Source organism: Nicotiana tabacum, chromosome 16 (genome assembly GCF_000715075.1).
Source record: "Nicotiana tabacum cultivar K326 chromosome 16, ASM71507v2, whole genome shotgun sequence".
NCBI lineage: Eukaryota > Viridiplantae > Streptophyta > Magnoliopsida > Solanales > Solanaceae > Nicotiana > Nicotiana tabacum.
The window spans coordinates 28,431,770-28,455,476 of record NC_134095.1 but is presented as its reverse complement, the minus strand read 5'-3'; the positions used below and the strand labels follow the sequence as shown (position 1 = coordinate 28,455,476).

General features: G+C 33.7%; 1 pseudogene; it reads right to left on the bottom strand.

Moving 5' to 3' along the window:
• Window positions 1-9,744: 9,744 nt before the first annotated feature.
• Window positions 9,745-13,138, bottom strand: LOC142170657 (glutamyl-tRNA reductase 1, chloroplastic-like; annotated as a pseudogene).
• Window positions 13,139-23,707: the final 10,569 nt, after the last annotated feature.

The following is a 23,707-nucleotide window of genomic DNA, read 5'->3' as shown; positions in this document are numbered from 1 at the left end:
TTTTGACAATATTTAATTTTGTCACTTTTTCTATTTTAGGGGTTTTAACCTACAATTTTTAGCTTTGTTACACTTTTTATTATAGGATAAAAATACAAAATTTAAAAGGTGAATTATTACTATTAATAATATTTTATTTTTATTTTTATTTTAAAATAATTAAAAAATCCAAAAATATTTTTTTTTTATTATTTCGGGAGAGATTAAATAAATAAGAAAAAAGGGAAGTAGGGAATTTAAAAAATAAAAGTAAAAGTAGGTGGAATTCTCTTTTTAAAAGGTAAAAAAAGTGGAAAATTAAAAATATAAAAATAAAGTTTTGTGAAAATTTTTAAAAATAAAACGTAAAAGAAAGTGGGAATTAAAAAATAAAAGTAAATATGGCTGAAAATTAAAAAAAACAAAAGTAAAAGAAAGTAGAATTTTTAAAAGAAAAGTAAAAGAAAGTGGATTTATAAAGAAAAGTAAAATAAGTGGAATTTTTTTTTTTAAAAAAAGAAAAGTAAAAAAGGTGGGATTTTAAATAAGATAAAAGTATTTAAAGTTGGAATTTAAAAAATAAAAGTAAATAAAGGTGGGAATTCTTTTTATAAAAAAAGAAAAAGTAAATCGTAAGTGGGATTTTTTGTAATTAAAAAATAATAAAATATTTTTAAAAAAAATCTGAAAAATTTCGAATTTTTTTTCTATAAATAGAAGAGAAAATTTGAGAAGAAATGGAAGAAGAAAGGAGAGAAAAGAGAGGAGAAATTGAGAGAAACAAATTTTTTCTTCTTCTACGCTACGACAATTTCTACTCATGTCATTCTTTCTTCCTCTTTTTTTCGAAAATTTCCAGCAATTCAACACCCCAAAACCCAACAAAAATACTTCAAAACATCCCTTTTTACACGCCAAAGAGTGGTGTTAACAGTCGAGGTCGAGGATTCCGTTGGAACTCTGTTCACCGGCTTTGATGATCATCTTCGCTTATGCTTGTTCGGCGTTCGTCTGAGTTATTGTACATATTCTTAGAGACTCATTCAATTGTAAATCTTGCATTAAAAGGTTTATTCTTCCCTCTGTTTTTTTATCTTATTTTATGTGATTTTATTTATCTATCTTTAAACTTTTTAAATAACAATGTCAATCAATCCTTAAATGTTATATGCTTAAGCATGTTTCTGAAAATATAATATTTAAACTTGCTAAAAGTTTGGAAGATTTGGACACTAATAAGTTTAGGCTTAACTGTTGGGATGTAGGGTATTGGTATATGATAGTTTATTTATTCAAATATCTAAAATCATACACTTTTTCCACAAACAATTCCATAACTCTTGGCCTTACAATAATCTTAAATTAATTTAGGAAAATAATTCAAGTGTGCTAGTTTATTTAGGTGCGCTTTAAATAATTAAATATCATGGCTATATGTATGGTCTCCGTGGCATAATTGTGATATGTAACAAAATAAGTATTCACACGCGTGACTTATTTCAAGGTAACCTTTTCATAAATTTTAATCAAGCAATAAAAGCGGACATAGGTAAAAGATGAGAATCAATAAAATACAAGTTATCAAAAAATAATATAAGCCAAATATAGTCAATAAAGCGACCGTGCTAGAACCACGGGACTCGGGGAATGCGTTACACCTTTTCCCCGGTCAACAGAATTCCTTACCCGGACTTTATTTTTGCGGACTAATAATAAAAGAGTCAAATCTTTCTTTGAATATGGATTCAAATAAAAGGTGACTTGGAACACCCAAAAATTCAAATTCCAAGTGGCGATTCTTAATAATAAATAATTCATACTCAAATTTGTCACTTAAAATGAAAAAACTCTTTAAATCCACAATCCATAACATAACGCTACATATCTTTTGGGGGTAAAAAGGGTGTGACAATTCTATCAATATTGTTGCTTTATTCCTTTTTCTTTTCAATACCTTTTTAGATTGAGATTATTGCATAATAATTTATTTAACTTGATAAAGGAACTAAATGTTTAATTAAAAATAACATTCACTTGTGATATCAGTAGCATTTTCTATATTATTATAATTTTAATTTCTTAAAAATTATTTTTAGCTAAGTAAATCCTTAAGTCAATCCTCAATAAATAATCTTCAGCTAAACTTGTAGCAGCAAAATCCCCGCGTAAATCCTCCCAAAAAAAAAATTCTTAAGTAAATCCGCAATAATAAAATCCCCAAGTAAAACAATCCTCAAGTAAATCCCCAGGAAATAAATCCCCAGCTAAATTCGCATAATAAAAATCCTCAGGTAATACCATAGGTAAGTATATCCCCAGGTAAATACCCAAGTAAGTGTCCCTAGCTAAATCCGCAGGTAGATTTACCTAGGGATTTTCTTGCAAATTGACAAAGGAATTTTTTTTTGTTCATTACTTGCGGATTTACCTATGAAAACGGTACTTACAGATTAATTTTCCAAATAATTCCCCATATAAAATTTTGCGCAAAATAGCACCAAATTTACCTACGATTTTCCTAGGGAAAAGTTTTTGGCATGTGAAATATTCTAAAATTTAGGAATTTCATATTGTCGCATGAAAATCCGTAGGAAATATTTACGGAAAAAATTAATTCCCAAGTAATTCACACTTTTCTTGTAGTGGAAACCTATTTGTTCATCTAGCAAATAGGGTAGAGCAATGAATGTTAAAGTTTTCCATTGTTACAATGTTAACTGCCATGCCAAGATTTTGCTTGATCCTTCACGCACATGAAGCCTTTACAAGATGGTACTCCATTTGTCATGACCCAATTTCGGATCATGACCGACGCTCAGGAGCAAGTGCCCCCAAGTAAGTCTCATCGATAATTTACAGAAAATTGGACAGAGTTTTCCCTGTTTTAGGACTATCCAAAAATAAATCTGTCTTAGAAATCAACAACACAACCAACCTATATCGACCAAACAAGTTATAATCCTCATCCACGAAGTATTTCCAACACAATAATACTAACTTCATCTCCAAGTATACGATAGGAAAGTCTAATACGAGTCACAAGTCTATATCAATAAAAGAATACTTATGACACTAATGAAAATGACTATGGAGCGACTCTAAGAGTTTCAAGAAAGACACTATAACAAATAAATAACAATTTTTGCCCATGCGAGTAAATGCGGGTCTCACCAGGAACTGTCAACTCGTGTACTCTAATTAACGGAATCCTCGCCTGCGTCTACTGCTGTCTCTTTAAAAATAATAGCGGGGAGTGAGTCGCTAGCTCAGTGAGTAATAATATTTAACCACAACCGTTTTTAATAGGGGACAAGTCAGAAAACATGTTTGTGTAGTAATCAGAAAATATCATGAATAAATGCCCTTTTTCATAGATAATAAACAATAATCACTCTCACCATGTGTTTCATGTAACAAAAAAATTAATTTAACAATTCGGTAATAAACTTGGTAAGCACTGTGTCATATCAATTCTTTATGTTTGGGAGGTTTCCAAGAAAGGATCATGTAATCTGTATCACTATATAGACCCCTTCGTAAAAGGAGTCAACTTTAACCGTAGGTCCCTACTCGAGGGAAAACTGTAACTGTATGATAGTTCTACCTTCCCACTAGCAGGGGCTATAACTGTACTCGGTAATCGGTTAATACAAGGTGCACCAGGTCTAACGAACCCGCCGTTAGCTACGGGATCCTTCAAAGTCTTCTCCCATTTATACTCTTTCTTGTAAACAGTAAATACTCGTATAAAAGCATTTGCAAAATAATAAAGGGCATATCATTTCTTATCAAATCTTGTAATTTTATTTTGTCTAGTAACAATGAGAATAATTCAAATAACTGTAACATCTCAAGTAACGGTAAAACATATCTAGTAATGGTAAAAACATTTAGATTAATTGGTAAACATCTCAAGTAAACTGTTCGGTACCATATCAAGTAAAGGACTTATCCCACATGTAATTTTCAAATATTCGGTAATACATTTTATTTTCAAAATAAGGTATAAACCATGCAGGTTATGAAAACACAAATTGCGGTAAGATTACTACTCACAGTACTCTTATCTAAATACCATGCCTGCCACCTCAAGTAGTCCATGAGACTCCTTTCAATCAATCTATAATCACATCATATCGACCTCGTGTTAATTTCTTTGTGCATGCTAATTCATAACTAGATTAGAATACTAAACCCTCTAGGGTTCATATTTGAAAATCAATTCATCAAATTTTATTTATCTGTGCTATGAGAAATTCAACTAATCCATAATTCAGCTTACCCATATTATATAAAAGTCAAATTCATGGTCATGAGTTAGATAACTACCTTCCAAATCTTGGTTCTCTATATATTTGTTCCCCTGCGTGAGGCGTAACTGAAGAAGAGCCAAGAATTTCCCTTTTTTCGTTATTCTTACGATCTTGCTGCCAAAATTCCTTTTTCAAACTCCCTTCAATCACGTCTCCTCTAATTGCCAGAGAAGGCTTGTGAAAGCTTCTTGAAAAGATGATCTTCATAGCTTTTTAAATCTTTGGTTCTTCACTTCTTTCTTCTTATTGTCCTTTTCTTTCTTCATAATTTTTTTCCGTCCTTTGTATGAATATGCGTTGAGTAATCCCCGTGTTCCTTCACTTGATAGAGAGGCACCAGTCTCACATTAATTTTTTTGGCCAGGCACCAGTTTCACATTAATTTTTTTGGTCTCGAAAAATGGTTGGTTAAAACTTTTTCCCCAAATCTCTTTAACCTATTTCCCTTCCCCTAATGTTGTTTACGTTTTTTATGGACTAAGGCCCACTTGTACTTTTTTTTAATTTGCTTTTATAGTAATTAAGTAAATGCTCTTATTTTAATAAGGGGTATTACACCATTTGTGCACTAAAGTAGGATTAACTAGATCATGTTATAGTGATTTTCGTTATTTTGTCCAGTGTTACGGTATTGGTAGGCCAAAAAAGTATCGATGAGAGGTAATTAGGCAGGACATGATACTGCTTCAGCTTACCAAGGACATTACTCTCGATAGGAAGGCGTGGAAGCCGAGAATTATGGTCGTGGTTTGACAAATAGTCTACAGTTTCTCCTACTCTTACCAGTAGTATTAGTACTAGCCTTGTATTTTCCTATTCCTAGATCCTTGTTATTATACGGTGTGTCATTCTTACCAGTAGTAATATTGGTACTATTCATGTTTTCTTATTCCTTGATCTTTGTTATTACACGTTGTGTCATTTGCTTCTGTTATCCCATTACCTTGTTGTTGCTATTATTTTTTGCTTACTATTCATTGTTCTTGAGCCAAGGATATATCAAAAATAATCTTTCTATCTTCATAAGGTATGAGTACAATTTACATATACATTACTCTCCCTAGACTTCACTAGTGTTATGGTATTTATTGTCAATTTTCACATGTTTCACAAATGTTCAGGTCTAATTCGACTTAAGCTTTTGACTTATGCACAAAGTTGCAGATATCTCAATGACTATCTGCTTATGCTTGTGACTAGGGGTGTACATAGGCCGGGTTGGTTCGGATTCTACAATTATCAAATCAAACCAATTGTATCGGGTTATTAAATCTAAAGATCAAACCAAACCAATAAAACTCGGGGTTTTTACTCTCGGTTTTTCTCGGATTTCTTGGGTTATTCGGGTTTTTTCGGGTTTTTTTTTCCGGTAAAATCTTCGTAGAACAAAACATATAAATTATGCTCAAAATATTTCTTTAATCCTAGTAAGATACAACTATATAAAGTATTTTCCAAGAAAATAATACGAAATATGAGATGTGTCATGACATTATCCTAAAATATTCTACAATAAAGACAATAAAATTATGTAATATGAATATTGCTAATTAAAAAGCCATAATAAAAATAACCATAATCTAAAAGTACTAAGTCATACTAAAATAAGTAGACTAATAAGGGAGTATTAATTACATTACTAAACGCTAAAGAAAAAATAAAAATAGGTTATGCATTTTTATCTAAATTATTGCAAAATAAAAAATAGATATTCAATACATTCTCATTCGTAGTATTGAATTGAATGTCTTTTGTTAGCATTAGTATTGATTTGATTTTGGTTTGGGTTTTGTTAGCATTATTTAATGGGATTTTTACCTACATATACCATATATGAAACTTTATTACCCTAAATGTGCATAGTTTGTTAATTACCTGTCCAGTCCACGTTTTACCTACAAATTTTGTACCATTCGACTATTAGGCATTAAAAGGGCAGAATATTCCCTAAAAACGGGCTAAAATTAAGGAGAGAATCTTGGTGTTAATTGATTCTACATTAAATTCAATTTTTAAAAAGGGAAAGGAGATTTCTCATCTGCGTATTTTTCTCTAGAACTACAATTCAAATTCTCGAAAAAAAAGAACGAACAATTCAAATTTTCGAGTTTCAACAACTCAAAGTTGAAAAAATCTATTCTTCCATATATTTTCCACCATTGATAGCCATTAAAAAGCTTGAAAGCTTTGAATTCAAATTTGGATTTTCAAAAATCATTATTTGTTTGGATTGGGTGTTGTTGTAAATAATTCGGAATATGTTTAGGAGTTTATATCTTAATTTTTAGGGGTTTTGGTGAAGATTAGACTTGGTTTTGACTGAATTTTAGATTGAAACTCGAAGAAGAAGAAGAAGAAGAAGAAGAAGACGTATTTAGATAAATTGTAGTTAAATTATAGAATTGTAGATATATTGTAGATAAATTGCAGATAAATTATAGATAAATTGTAGATGAATTGTAGATTGGGAAGACTAAAACTTCTACAAATCTTCTACAATTATGTCGAAAATGCCAATTATGCTACAATTGAAATGAGAATTTGGATATTAAAATTCAATGTATCTATTTTGTAGATATCTTCTAGATAAATTGTATTCTGATTGTAGATGCATTATTTTCTGTTTTCACAAATCCAAAACGACTAAAGCTTCTACAAAATCTTCTGCAAAAAACAGTCTACAATTTATCTATAATTTTTCTAATTTGACTACAAAATATCTACAAATTCTGGAAATATGTCTTCTTCTTCTTCTTCTTCTTCTTCTTCTTCTTCTTCTTCTTCTTCTTCTTCTTCTTCTTCTTCTTCTTCTTCTTCTTCTTCTTCTTCTTCTTCTTCTTCTTCGAGTTTCAATCGACTGTGTTAACCAGTAACCTTCAACCACTGTCATTTCTTTGTTTGGACAAATAATGAACCAAACAAAGAAACAATCTTGATGTACTGGCCTAGTTTTGTCGCATTGCGCAGGAAGATAATATATTTAGGAAAATTTTGGTAGAGGACAAGAGAAGCGACATGTTATAGCCCCAACTTTGATGTATGAAAGTACCCAGCATCTCCGAGGAACAGGACAATACTGGATGAAGATATAAAAAAAGGTTAAATCATTAAAAATTTCTAATGGAAAATAAATAATTTCACGTATTTTCTTAAAACAGAAAATGGAAAGGAAAGAGAAAGTGGGAAGATACAGTCCTATAATTATGCCTAATATAAATGAACCCTTAATTATATCTCTAATTTGAATTGTGGTATAGAAATGGTAATTTGGTATGCTTAAATGTAATAAACACAAACCTTAAACATTGAGGGTAATAAGGTTTCATATATGGTATAGGTAGGTAAAAATCCCTTATTTAATTTACTAATATTAATGACTATAAAACTTATTGGAACATTCAAAAGTTCTAAGTCCAACCTTGAATTAATACCTTAAAAGATAAAATTATGAATTTTTTTAAGAAATATTTATAAATTACATCACAATAAGTATATTTATATATTAAATATATCTAAAATTTCTATATATGTAATGTCGGGTTGGTTTGGTTTCGATTTGACTTTTTTTAGTTAAAACCAAACCAAACCATAATCAGAGTTTTTTTTTCTCGGTTTGACTCGAATTATCAGATTAATGCGATTTGTCGGTTTCCTTTGTACACCCCTACTCGTGGCCTTTGAGTAAATGCGTGTGGGTCTAATATGGGATCTATTTAATGTTCATGCACTTTGATAGAACAAGAAGCATGAATGCGTGATAATTGATACACATAACACAAGTATTCCCAAACTAGACTACAAAGATAAGAGTTGATATTATTCAAACCAGGAAATGACAGAGCTTAAATAAATGAATAGACAAATTAATGTCTTGGCAGAAGAGTGGGGGTTGGGTGGGTGGGGTTCATTATTGAAGACTTTGGAACTGATGATGTCTTTGAACTGCGTCTGTATTCTCTCTTATTCAAAGGCTTGGCAGCTCCCCCTTTTCGTATCATATTTCAGTATTTGTAATGTCTGTTTTAGACATCAATATATCTATAATACAACAATAACAATATACCCAGTATATTCCCACATGTGAAGTCACGGAAGAGTACTGTGTTCGCAAACCTTACTCCTATCCAGTAAAGATAGAAAATCTGTTTCCAATAGACCCTTGGCTCAGAAAATAGGGATGAGAAGAAGAAGAAGAAGAAGAAGAAAAAGAAAGGAGAAGGGGGGGGGGGTAAGTAGTACCAAGATAGTAACAACAGGATAATACGATAATTGAAACAAACTAAACAACATGATGTAATATAGATCTCAGAAATAGGAAAGTACAAGCGAGCTACTAGTACTACTGGTAAGAAATGAGGAAGCTCTCAACTACCTACTAGCCGTCTACCCTAATCTTCGACATCCGCACCTTCTTATCAAAGGTCATGTCCTCAATAAGCTGAAGTCCCACTATATCCTGTCTAATCACCTCTCCCCAGTACTTCTTAGGCCTGCCTCGACCTCTTCTCAATATATTTATAATACTTGTGAAATATTGAATACTAATTGAAGGGTATTTCAAGAGCAATTTTTGTTCACTCATATATTTTCAATTTTTTTCTAAGTGAAGTTTAGTTACAAATACAACTTAACTTCCAAATATTGTTCTTTAACCTCAACATTATGCTCTTTCGTTCAACTTCAACCAAATATTGTCCAAATGTCTACTACTTTTGAAGGTCGAGAAGCTAGTGTCTTTTTTTTTTTTTAGTTTTTGGACCTGTTTGGGCTTACCACTGTAGGGCTGAGACAAACCAAGTGCCAAACAGATGAGAAGTCCTGCTGACTGGGCTCGTAATGTTCCCTGCTACAAAAATGTAATCTTTACAGGTTTACAGAGTTTCCTCAGCAAGTGAACCAAAAGGATTATTAGAGCTGTGTTTCGTGTATAGTCTGATCATTTTGTCCTAGCCAGAAAAGACATTTTGTGTTATAGTAAGCTCCTTATTCTAATTAACTCAGTCTTGCTTTACTTGTCGAGCGAAGTTCCAAGAAAATCTATAATAACAGTACTTAGTGAATAGAGCTTTGCATTTTCAGATAGAGAACTCCATTTCCCAAATGAAATTTGACAAGTTCTGCTTCCCTTTTTCAGGATTAGTCTCTACTTCTGGTTCACCAAAACTTAGTTTACCATTTTATGTTTCTACCTGCTTTGCAAAATCATTAGGGAATCATCAGCTGCACCAACTACTTTTATATATGAGGCAAATATAGTTAGCACTATCTTCTTAGCATGCATTCTATTGTGTTGAAGAAAACAGAGTAGCATTCCAGTAATCAACATTGTTATAACCATTTGACAATTACACTGCAGGGTTCAAAGGGAAAACAAGTTGAATAAAAGTAATACATCAAAGTAATAATCATAATAGTAAATGAATCAGTGACTTAGTTACAAGGCTAGAAACTGTTTGTGGAAAGAGTATATGGATATCTCCCATGCATCATTTGCTACAAAGATCAAAGTTCAAATGATAATGTCTCAATAGGACAGTTACATACAAAATGTACTCTTAAGACACAAGAGGAATCCGCAATCAGAGGTATGCAGATGTCTTAGACAAAATTAAATCAACAGGAAAGATCTTGACAAGGGATCATGTCCTGTTAGACATTTCAATGAGAATTTACAGTACCGGCAACAGAAAACACAATTGAGGAATTCTTCCTCTTATTCAGTTGAGGCTCTGAAAGAATTTTCACGAAAAAGTTGAGATAATGGACCTTATTTTTGAGTTTGCTCCACTTTAGCTCGAATTTTTTGTTCCAATACTGATATATCTGTCTCAAGGTTGAACATCCTATTTAGCGCGTGCATATTCTCAAGGGTCTCACTCAATGTGCGGCTGTCACTTCCATCGCATCTTAAGTGTTGCATGGGACCATGAAGGAGCTTGTTAACTATACCGCGACTAAGATCATCGACAGCCTTCCTTGTCTTCTTTGAGATATCATCGCCCATTTTTGACATGCACTTCTCCAGTTCAGCAACCCTTAGTCTTTCAGCATAAGCCCTCAGTTTCTTGATGGTGGGAACAGTCTCCAGGGAATCCCTCCAAGCTTCAAACTGTTTGGATTCCTCAGAAATAATTGCCTGAGCTTCCATTGCTTTTCGAAGGCGGTCCTCCTTATTAGCTGCCACAACCTCCTTTAGATCATCCACATTGTACACTCGTGCATTCTCTAGCTCGTTCACACAAGCACCCACATTCCTAGGAACCGAGATGTCGACGAAAAGCCTTAAACCCCCAACACTTGCAGCAACAGCTGGAAGATCCAGCACATGTTCTTTCAGAAACAGCGGGGTTTCCGATGCAGTGCTTGTGAAGATAACATCAGCTTCAGCAGCACTGTTAAGCATTTCACTGAGGGGCTTGTAGATTATCTCAACATCTTTAATCTCTTCACGAATGGCAGAAACTCTTTCCTCAGTTCTGTTTACGACGACCATCCTTGTGCATCCCTTAGCTACCAAGTGCTTGATCACAAGCTTCCCCATCTTGCCTGCTCCAATAACTAGCATCCTAGCACTAGCGTGGGAGGATTCAGGAAGCTTCATCAAAGCCAGCTCCACAGCAGCTGAACTAACAGAAACTGCCCCTGCTGCAATGTTTGTTTCAGTTCTAACCCTCTTTCCGACAGTGATTGCATGCTTGAATAGCCCACTAATGTTCCTTCCGAAGCCCGTAACTCCTTGACCAACCTTGACTACTTGCTTGACTTGAGCAAGGATTTGACCTTCCCCTAAGACCAAGGAGTCTAGCCCAGCTGATACTTCAAAGAGGTGCTGTGTAGCATCATTGTTGTACAGTAAAAAGCGGTGCTTACAAATCTCTGTAACAGGTACTCCACTTATCTGCCAAAGAAAAGGAGAACTGCTTATCAGTTTGATGGTTATCCCTAGTTGCAGAGAATGCAGAAACCCTGATTGCAGAACCCCGATATTGCAAAGATAATGAAAAAATATATGCTAAGATCTGTTCAAGGGGGATATCTTTTTTTCCAATTCAAACGTCTTTTTTTACATTTTAGTAGACATGAGTAGGAAAACCTCTCACCAAGAAAATGACAATGGATAGTTCGATTGGTTCACTTTTTATTTTCTATTCATCTTTGTAAGAAAAAAGATAGCAGACTATATAGCAAAGTTCAAGGGAAATGAAGTACCTTTGACATCCATTCGGTAACTTCTTTAACGCCACGATGTTGAGAAAGAGCCACAACATAGATCTCCATCCTGTTACAGGTGCTAAGAACTGCAGCTTCTTCAATATGATTCAAATTGCAGAGCTCCCCAATAGCTCTCGGCCACTCTGCTTCAGGAATTGCCAGTTTTTCACGTATTTCAACAGGTGTAGTGTGGATACTGAGCCCAATGACAACAATACTGCTCCTTGGTATATCCTGAAGCATTTTAAGATTAAAAAAATTGAGGTATCACTTTTTTATTTAGTGTACATTGTTTAAGATTCAACAAGGGAATGGAAACACATTACATTACATTTATGACCGGCACAATGATATTATATATTAATTCGAGAAGATATTACATTGGCTATATTGTCAGATCATTAAGAACTGAAAGGACTGATATAACTGCACCACATGCAAAGTTCATCGCCAGGAAAGGCCAGGAAACTATCAAATATTCGCTCAGGATGCAAAAACAAAATGTTAGGTGATTTCTTCCCATCTACCTAATCCTTGATCGACATAGATACCCGCTAGTTGTGTTGGTGTGAGGCAACACGTACCCTGCGAATTAGTCGAGATACGCACAGCTGGACCAAACACCACCATTATCAATAAAAAACATGAGGTCCAACTTCTTGTTGCACTATTTAATTGACATTCATGTTCCAAGTTATCATGGAAAAAGGAAGCTGCGATAAGCACAAACAACTTGTGGCCTAACCCTATATGGAAAACTAGTAACATAACAATATCCTCATTAAACAAAGAATTGACTAAAGACCATATTCCACCAAAAGCTCTTCACTAGAACACAAAGTAAAGTCACTATACATGCTTCTTCCAAATAAGTGCATAAAGAATAAACCTCGGAGAAAATGGGAGAAACTACTCTAACAACAAAAGAGCAGAGTAACAGTAAATAAGACTGATTAACATGGAGCTAATAAAAGGATGCAGCAATCAACACACTGAACAAATAGAATTGCTGAGCAGCTAAAGAATCATATCATATCACCAGATTTAATATGAAACATAGAAATTCTCCAACATTTAATCGTAAAAGTTCCAAATTTGCAAAATATATCATATCAAAGTGAATAAAAGAAACAAACTTTGGACAAATGAAATACATACTGTCTGCAGCTGAGGTTTTGAGCTGTTCAAGAGCAGAAAGGCTGGAAGATGAAGTCACATTTTCGGAATTTTGACTTTGACTCAAAACATCAGATGCTGCCACCACACACCTAATCCCTAAATTAAACAACCCCTTCTGAATTGGCAATCGTCTGACCCGACCCGGATGGGAGAACAACCCGATAGGCGCCGGAGAAGTTGCCGATGATGATAAAGACTCGAGCTTGGCACCGGAAAATGCGGTTGGAATAGCCATTTGCTGGCAATTAAAATTTGAGCTACCAAAAACCCTAACCCTAAAATTTGTAGCGTCGATGAAGGAGATATGAATTGGGGGTTTTAGTAGCTCTCTCTGTGGCCAGAAATGGTGGAAGGCGTGTGGCGTTCGATGGAGGAAAAGTTTCTGCTTTTGAGTTTTCTTCTGTTTGTAATGTAAATATTTCAACTGCCTGTCTGTAATTTTTGTAATTATATTTTGAGGTGGTTTGGTTGGGACAAAAGATGATATTAAGGCTTTTTGGGGATTTCCATGAGTTCTGATTGGCTGTCGTTTTATCCACACTCACTAACTTCTATCCACCAACTCGTTGGACATCTTTTTTTGGATTCTCTATATCTTTTTTTTTTTTTAAATGTTTTGGTTGGGATGAATTTGTACACTTAATTGAAATTAGGACCATTAGATTAATGCTTTGAACTTATTTTTTTTGTTTAATTTTCCGGTTTTTGTTTTAATTTATGTAGGATTTTGATCTAAACTTGGTATGTCAAATGGGCGGGTTGGGTTGAGTTTAGGCGGGTCATTAACCTGTCCAAAAGTAATTTGGGCTGAGATGGGTTGGGTCAAATTTGGTTAAAATTTGGGTTATAACTCAACCCGCCCAACTCTTACCAAGCTTTAAATAATGTGTATTGTTTTCTTATTAATTATTTAATTATCAAATAAGACTTATTTTCTTTTGTTATTGTTATATATAACATATTAAACAAAAATAATAATTAAAAGTTATTTTAGCAAAGTTACTCATGGATCAACTTGGACTAAAAATTAGCCCAACTTTATATGAGTTGAAATGAGTTGGGTCAAGATAGGCTGAGTTTAACAAATGGGTGGGCCAATGACCAGGCCACCCTTGAACGTATTGGACGGGTCAAATGGATTTGGGCATAAATTACCACCTCTAATCTAAACTTAAACTTTCGCTTGAATTTCAAGTTCATTGCTTAGTGTAATCTTGCAAATTAGGAATGTAGTGTTTAAACAAGTTGTAATGTAACTTACAAAATTTCATAGGATATATCAAGCATATTACGTCTTTAAAATATAGTAAATTCAAAGAAGCGAACACCTAGTAAAGTTAAAGGAGTATCAATCTATGACCCCAATCTTCATCAGTAATTAGAGATACTATATTGAAAACGACCAGGGTGAAGATGAGAAGTATTATAGGTCAAAATTAACGCTAATAAATCATAGTAATTGTTATGAAACAATAAAAGAAAAAGAAGAGTATTGCAGAGAAAAGTAGAGAGAAGAGTTCTTATTGATATGGGATGAAATACAATGGAATAAAACCCTCAATTTATAGGGAAAAAGTGACTTAGTCACCAAGTAATAAACTCTGAGATCTCTCTAAATATATACATTCACCATAAATAAAATTCTATTTATAATACTCCCCCTTGAATGTCTATTCAACAGATAATGTACCTCGTTAAAACCTTAACTAAAATAAAACCCAGTGGGAAAAAAATTCTAGTGAAGGAAAAAAAGTACACATATCTAACAATACGCCTTTTGGTTGCCTCGTTAAAAACCTTGCAAGGAAAACCCAATGGGACAAAACCTTGTAAGGGAAAAAGAGTACAACGCGTATTAACTCCCCCTGATGAGAGCATCAATTCACATCCTTGAGCTTTCGCATTCCAATCTTGTGCACCATCTTCAAAAGATCTTTGGTAGAGATTTGATGAACAAATCAACCATATTAACTTGAACAAAGTTATTTCACCTTGAAATCATCATCCCTAATATATGTATTGTCTTCATATGATCTTGTTGGAATTGTCAGTTCAATATCTCCACATAGAGGTGAAAACTCTTGCTATCATATTATCATGCCCATATTTATAGCAAGATACATTTGTGCACAAATTGCACTGAGGAAGTGTTACTTCAAGATCAAGAACTGTATATGCTTCAAGCAACTTAAATTCTTCATGGATTGTCATATAAGTTAAGTCATGTAAGCCATATAATAGACTTTAGATGCATATCAAGTTTTCATGTCATGCTGGACATATAAGATAGATAAAGGGATTGCACACACTATTGACTTTATGCTTTCAAGTATTTGAACAACATAGACAAAATTATATGTCTTTCATATGAAACCAATTCTATTCGAATTATGTCTCTTCTATTTGGCCAATATTTTTGTGTATGTAGGCGACAGACTTAAGATCCTCATCTATATTTAGCGCTATCATAGATGTCGTCGACGAACATTTTATATCGATTCCAATATTTTTTCACAAAGACATAACATAGAGATCTCTTCATTCATATATTCAGGTACCTGAACCTCTCTTGAGATTTTATGAAGTATTATGTCATGTGATCTTCTAGATCACTTGCCTCCTTAATATAATCATTTGCTCATCTTCTTTATCAAGAAGTTATTTGAAACCGATCTGTCTATACGCTTTAAGCGTACCATAGACTTTGTCATTCTAGAACTTAATATGAGCATTTGCAATGAGAATATAGTTACTTTCTTTGGGTCAGCAAATGTGTCTGGCATGCTTTGCAATATATTGCAAATGAATTATCCTTTATTGAACTTCAAGTTCATATTATTTTATTCGAGGATCTAGATGTACACATGATAATTCATTCCACGTAACCTTTTCTCAAATGTTTATCATCCCCCCCTCATGTTAGAAAAACTAACTTGCTTCCTCAACTTTAGAAATCCATCGTTGTGTATTATGGTACTAATCAAAATATACAGCGTACATCAATAATAATAAGATGAAATTATTTGGTTCCTGACCCCGAACCACTTATGAGGGGAGAATGTAATATACTTTCGTATATAACCTATATCAAACTGATATAAATAACTTTGTTCTCATAAGCAATAGTTTAGCTATTAAGTAGAGGCACTCAATAAATTATTTTGCAAAACCAACTGTGATGTAAACTAACTTATCAAGATGAATTGTCTTGAATAGAAATCTGAAAATTATTCTCTAAATTAAATTATTGAGCAAATTACCTCGCAAACATCAGGTTGCGGGTTAATAATAATCGCACATGTAACCATCTCATAAATGCATCTTATGTGGTATACATGGAAGATGAATGAACACATATTCACCTTTGATATTTCCAACATTCATGGGATTCAATCCCAATTTTAGTTGGTATATTAATTAATGAGAACAAACAATATAAGAGAATTCGTAAAAAAAATTCTAGTTCTTTAATATTTATCCATGTGAATTTTCTTTTATTTTTGCACATCATACTTAGATTAAAATGGCTAAAGCAATTATGCCAACTGAATAAATTATCAATATTGATAAACTCCAGGTTTACACCATGATGTGTGTAATTATCAATAAACTCTAAGTTTATTATGATATGGTTTTTATTCAATAAACTTTTACTTTATTGTGACATTCTTTTATTTGTGTAGTACAAACTGGAGAATAAAACGGGTAACTTTTTACATAAATATTACCCTGCTATAAGCTGTAGTAATAGAAGATATTAAATCTTTCCTTTATTTATAGTCTCAGTATAATCAACCGCTTTCGCGTATACTTTGGAAACTGAATAAGTTTCTTTGAGACTTACTACAACACAATACCTTATTGGTAATTAATTGTGTTTCTCCAAAATAGTATAATTGGCTCTTGCAAAGTTCTCAATTAATTTTGTACTACCACATATTCATCAACATCAATATGGTGAATATCTCTTTTAAAGAGAAAGTTATACCATTATGGTTATGGTCAAAATTATATGCAAGATATGTTTCTTGCATTAATGTTATTCTTTAATAATCGCATTACCAAAATATTTTGGTGTGCAATAGGTACGTGGCCAATGACCGTTCATGCCATAATAATGACATTATTTTCTTATATCATCTCAAACCTCCTTCTAGAGGTAAGTGTGGTATATTCACTACCACTAGCACGTTCATATTCTTCCAAGATGAATATGTATTCATAAATCAGATGTTGTCACATTCACATCATGAATGGACTATAATCATCTATATGTGCTTTATAAAATTTCATGTCAAATCGATGACAAATATTACTTTCGCAAAGTGAAAGATTATTTTGAGAATCCTTATTATTCCCATTATCACAATGATGACGATTATAATTTCGTCTATTGCCACGTCCACATCCATTGATCATTCACGGTAATAAATTTGTCTTATTTCAGATGTATTACATACTGCTATCACATTCTCTTAAGGGAATGAGAATGTAGCAAATTCAATGGGACGGGTTTTTATTCTTCGCCCACAATCATACATGAATTTGATTATGGCAAGACATAAAAATTTTACAACTTTGGGTGGTTATAATTTCTTTTAAACTCCACTAGAGTTATAATCAAAATTTGTTGTTTTTGCTTGTATATAAAATCAAATTATAGAATTTAAAAGAGAAAAATAAAGTAAAATACTTACCTTAAATCCAAAATTTAATCATGAAGGAAATTCATGGAATAATTGACAATCATTATGCTCAATCTCAAAACTTCTACTCAATTGGTTAGAGTCTCGTGCTGATAACGTGTTATGAAACAATAAAAGAAGAAGAAAAATATTGCAGAGAAAAGTAGAGAGAAGAGAATTCTTATTGATATGGGATGAAATACAATGAAATAGAACCCTCTATTTATAGTGAAAGAGTGACTTAGTCACCAAGTAATAAACCCTGAGATCTCTCTAAATATAAACATTCACCATAAATAAAATTATATTTATAACAGTAATAGTTTTGTTCTCCTTTTTGAATTATTTGACTATAAGATTTAAAAAGTGTCTTCTCGACAATTTCATAAACTCATAGAATATTTTTAAAGATGTGATTGGATACTTCTTTGACAACCAAATACTTCAAAAAAGATCCATAACATTCTCTCATAGAGATAAAAATATATTCCAACAAGATCTGCATCATCCTATGTTCGAAGCATGTTGCTTCAGTTCTCGAATTATGGAGAACAATTTGAAAAAAAGATCACTGGAACAAAGAGAATTGTATTCACAAGTGATTAATTAAATTACTCTTTTTGTGATTGCAGATTTATTGGGAAAAAAAGAGATTTAAGAAGTGTCAAAGGAAAAAGTTGTCCCAATAATATCTTAGCACACAATAGAAAAAGATACTAAAATGAAATGATTGGTGAAAAGATGATAGGAGATATTGAATGAAAAGGATAAGATGAGAAGAGGAGACTGGTGATTGAGATTGCTTCATAGGATTTTTGGGGGTCTTTTTCTGCCACAATTACAATATGGTCGTGGAAATTTGATATGCACCCATTTTTGCACCTTGTGGCTTCCACAAATTTTAAACTGCCACTCAAATCTACAGATATTTAATTTACTATCTGTTAGTATATTATATTAATTCGATAAAAGGTAAATTGGATAATCAAAGTTCATATGATTGTTGATGTATAGAAAAAGATCACTCTTTTTTGTCATAAGCTTTATTCGTTTGTTGAATGAAAAAGGCTGAAAGAAGTGTCATTTTTCCGCTCTATCTTTCAAATAACTAAATATACGTTATAATTAGCATGCAATGTAACATTAATTACATTTACTTTCCCATTTTCTTATTTTGTAAAAGATACTTGCACTAGTTGGTGAGAATAAGAAATCCAGTGTCTATAATTTCATAAAAGAAAGTTCTTTCTTTAGAAAGAAGAAACAAAGAGAAAAAGAGAAAAAGAGAAAGAGAGAGTGCAAATTAAAATTGCTATAGTACCAACTCAAAGTTTTCTCCAATTGTCACTCTCTTAATATTGCTTGTAAGTTATTATGAAGGAGAATAACTTAAACTTTAAAGTTGTTAGAGATGGATATCTATACATATTATTTAGTTTAGGGCAAAATACACAATTGGTTGATCGGAAACTAATTGCATTCGCTGGCCAAAACGTATGAAGCGACTAAAAATATACATTTCTCTCAAGTATCCAACACTTCTAAACTTGAGAATGAGATGGGATACGGCAATACATGCTTTGCTCCTCTACTACATGGCCTCTTGGCTCTTGCTCATCAGCACTGTATCTGTGCGGTTTATTTGTTGCTACTGTATTGTATTTCATGTATTTGCGCGATTGTATTTATAAATATATTGAGGTAAAAACAGGGATTACAGATATTTAATTATGTATTTCATGTATTCGCGCGAATGCATTTATAAATACAGTGAGATAATCTGCCTAAAAAATAGTGATTACAGGTGTTTAATAACGGAAGGCGCAAGATTGAATTATATTCAATTTCATTACATTGAATTCAGTTGTATTCAAACAAAAAAAATAGGGTATATATCGCTCTATTCAATTCGACTGTATACATTGTATTCAATTTGCCGTATTCAGTTCGACTGTATCCAAACAACAATAAATCACAAAAATACAGTGATATCGGTTGTATTCAAAAAATACAGACCTTCAGAGTACATAAATACATGCAAAAAAATAATATATTTATGCAAAAATACAATATATTTGAATGAATTTGTACATAATACAATATTTTTGTATCACTGTATGTGACTAAATAGTAAAGAAGAAAAGAAAGTTCGTCGAAGATGGCATTTTTCGGCAAGCAAAATATTGTATACATTATATTAAAACTAAAAATGGAGACGAACAAAAATTCAACCCTCAAATATTCTCCGGCGTAGCCATGGCGAGATCTGTTCGCCTAAGAGGATGAACCAATAGTGGATGATGATGACGACGATTCTGACTCATAGTTATGTAGAAATTGATGATTCAAAGTTTTAAGAACTTCTGCCCTATTATTTGTCCAACGTTCATGTTGGTGCACACTTAGATTGACTGAATATGTAGAGGATTCGGCCAGAGAATTCAAGATTAAAAGCAAGTATTTTGCTCGAAGAGAGAGAGAAAGAAGAAAAGTTTTGCTGAGATTTTGAGAGAGAAACGTGTATTAATTGAAAGAAAGAGAGAGAAAAAACGTAAATAGCGTATTCCACGCCTCAATGGTAGTGTACACTATAAATACCTATTTTGCTATAAAATATAAAAGGTAGCTATAGAAAATAATATTTTAAAATTATTTTGGTTTATAATAAATAGGGTACATACCTTTTCTATAGGAAGTAAAATTTCCTAGAATTAACTCAAATAGCCGTGCATCCAACCGCTTAAACTAAAAATAGCAGGTGGAAATATAATATATGCATAGTTCATGTATTATATGTGTATAATCGTATATAATTAATGTATAATCTATATATATGGCTAAAAAAGTAAACAGTGAATATGACCGGCTATTCGAGATGAGATTTTTTCATTCCTATACACTATTTGAAACCTTATTACGAAAAATGTCCATATTTTGGTATTTACTCGACCTAAACACATTTTAGTTACGAAATGTATATAATCCACATTAAAAGGCTCCCAAGTCCCAATCCATTATTTGTGCCTTTAATCAAGGGATTTAGTTACACCCTTTTCCTTTTTTCTCTCCTCTTTCCCCTCTTACAACCTACAAGATCAGTGAGCGCCCCCAATTTCTCTCGTGTCCTCACCTCCTTTTTCAATCTCTCTCTCACTTCATCACTTTTAGATCTCCAACATTTCCCCCCACATTTTCATCATTCAAAATATCACCTCATTCCACATAGATCCTAATCGAAGTTTCAGCCTTTTTCAGTAGAAAACTGGAAATCCCAACAAGAATTTATGTAACGACCCGGCCGGTCGTTTCATGAGTTACTGCTCTGTTTTCCCCATTTCTGCTTCTTTATATGTTGTTCAGTTGATTATGTGTTATCGTATTGGTTAGTTTGGGTTCAGAGTGGTTTAGTAGAGAAATGAGACACTTAGTCTCTTAAGTTGGCCTTTTTGTTGGAAAAGTCAATCGAAAGTTGACTTGTGAGTAAATGATCTCAGAACGTGGTTTTGTGATTCGGATAGTTTTAGGAGGTGATTTGGGACTTAGGAGCGTGATCGAAATGTGTTTTGGATGTCCAGAGTAGATTTAAGCTTGAATTGGCGAAATTGGAATTTTGGCGTTTTCCGGTTGATAGGGGAGATTTTGATATAGGGGTCGGAATGGAATTCCGGAAGTTGGAGTAGGTCTGTTGTTTCATTTGTGACGTGTGCAAAATTTCAGGTCGTTTAGACGAGGTTTGATAGACATTTTGATCGAAAGCGGAATTTGGGAGTTTTTGGAGTTCTTAGGCTTGAATCCGATGTTAATTTGGTGTTTTGATATTGTTTTGAGCGTTCCGAAGGTTGGAACAAGTTTGAATGATGTTATGGTATATGTATACATGTTGGTATTAGAGCCTAGGTTACATAGGTCTCACGAGTCATGAGTAGGTTTAGTAGAGTCTCGTAGATCGGTATAGAGACGTCTGTACTTATCCTCGGGAGGCTGCAGAACCATTAGGAAAAATTTTACATTCTTGAATTCTTGTCGTGCGGATCTGTTGACTCTGGTAACTAAACTTCTGTTATTTTATTCTCTCATAGATGGTGAGGACACGTGCTACCGGTCAGGATGGACTACCACCAGTTAGGGCCGCTAGAGGCCGAAGACGCGGTCGAGGCCATGGTAGAGGCAAGAGCGTCATGGGCTAGAGTTTAGCTTGGCTTAAGGTAAGTAACACTTCCAAACTTGATTCTAAGGGTTCGAAACCCCGGACTGTGTGTTCTATGATTACTATTGAGGTGACGCAACGCCAAGTGATGGGCATATGGGCGTGCACCGTGAGAAATACGGCCTGGATCATTCTATGGCACCGCTTAGTGACTCTTTTATGTTGACATCTGTGTTGTAATTTTGTGATTAAGATAATGAACTTCAAATCACGCTAATTATGATTTACTTAGGTTTTATTTGAAAAATGGAGTACTTGGAAATAAGTGGCTGGCCTAGTATCACGATAGGCACCATCACGACATGGATTTGAAGCAACAGAGATGGTTGGATCTGCTAAAGGACTATAATATTACTATCTTGTACCATCCGGGGAAGGCCAATGTGGTGGTCGATGCCTTGAGTAGGAAGGCAGTGAGTATGGGGAGTTTGGCGTATATTCCTGTTGGGGAGAGACCTCTTGCAGTTGATGTTCAGGCCTTGGCCAATCGGTTCGTGAGGTTGGATATTTCGGAGCCCAGTCAGGTGTTGGCTTGTGTGATTTCTCGGTCTTCCTTATTTGATCGCATCAGAAAGCGTCAGTATGATGATCTTCATTTGCTTGTCCTTAAGGACAGAGTTCAGCACGACGATGCAAGAGATGTGACACTATTAGAAACATATGGATTTCCCATGGCGAAATCAGTGGGAAACTAGTGGGAAAATCGAGTTTTCACACCGCATTCCCACTGAAACAAGTCACCAGGAACACGCCTGGTGGGAAATATCTTCCCAGAGAAACTTTAATAGGAAAAATAATGAAATTTCCCACTAACAATCAGTGAGAACTATTATTAGTAATTTTTATTAATTTTAACACATTAGCCAGGGAAGTGATGGGAAAAATGCATGGGGAGCTAGAAATAAAGTATGAACTTTCCCACTGATAACCGTGGGAAATATGCAAGTTCTGAAAAATAAAGTATGACCATTCCCACCGATATCCGTGTTAAATGTGTTAATTCTGAAAGTAAAAGTATGAACTTTCCCACTGATATCAGTGGGATAAATGCAAATTATGGAAAAAAAGTATGAACTTTCCCACCGATATCAGTTGGAAATATGCAAGTTCTGCAACTAAAGTGACGAACCTTCCCACGGAATCAGTGGCAATTCCGTGGGAAATCTGGAAATTATTTTTCTGCATAATGCTGTAAATATACTGCACCACCTGCCAAACAAAAAAATACAACAACCAACAACCTAAATATAATTAAACATTCACACACAAATATCAGCATCTTCCGATCCATTTCGTTAATTAACAACCAACCAAAACTGAAAATACTATAAACCAATAATGCAACTTAACATTCAAATAAGAAATTTAACATTCAATCTTATCCAATTGATACATAACATCCAACATCATAGTCCTACCCAAAATCATATTAATAAAAAAACTACTCTTTAGTCTTGTTTGAGCGTGATGGAGAACGTGGCACATGAAATCCACCAGATGCTAAAAGGTAGTTTAGCTGGGCCTTGAGGCTTTCAACGTCACCAGTGACACGTGTAAATGCAGCATCCTTTCGTCTCATTTCTTCATCCCTCCGCCTCTCCTCTTCCTCCCTCCGCCTATGTTCTTCCTCCCTTCGCTTTGCCTCCTCCCCCCTTCGCTTTGCCTCCTCCTCCCGCGCAGCCTTTTCCTGTGCATACAACTCAGTGATCTCTGCTATTCTTCTTTTCAATAGCTCAAACTCATCCTGGTTAATCGAGGACCTTAAGGAAGAAGAGACACCGGATCTAAAAGACCGACGACTAGAACTAAACTCTCATCCAAGGCCGTAAACTCTTCCCTTATGTACGCCAACAGCTGCCTTAATCCACAAGTCCATATAATTCTCCTGAGATGGTTGGATTGGCTTTCCTTGATCATTAGTTGGTCGGCTTTGAATGAACTCCTCCAAGGATTGTTTGAAAGTATTCTGCAAAAAGTTACAACTATTATATGAATAAATTTAATTAATGAAAAGTATTAAAAAGTAACTTGAAATCTTAAATAGGTTGTCTCGGTCCATGGCTCGATCCAAGTTGTTTTTGTTCCATCCTTTAGCTTCTTTATATGTGTATGCTCAAATACCTCATCTTGAG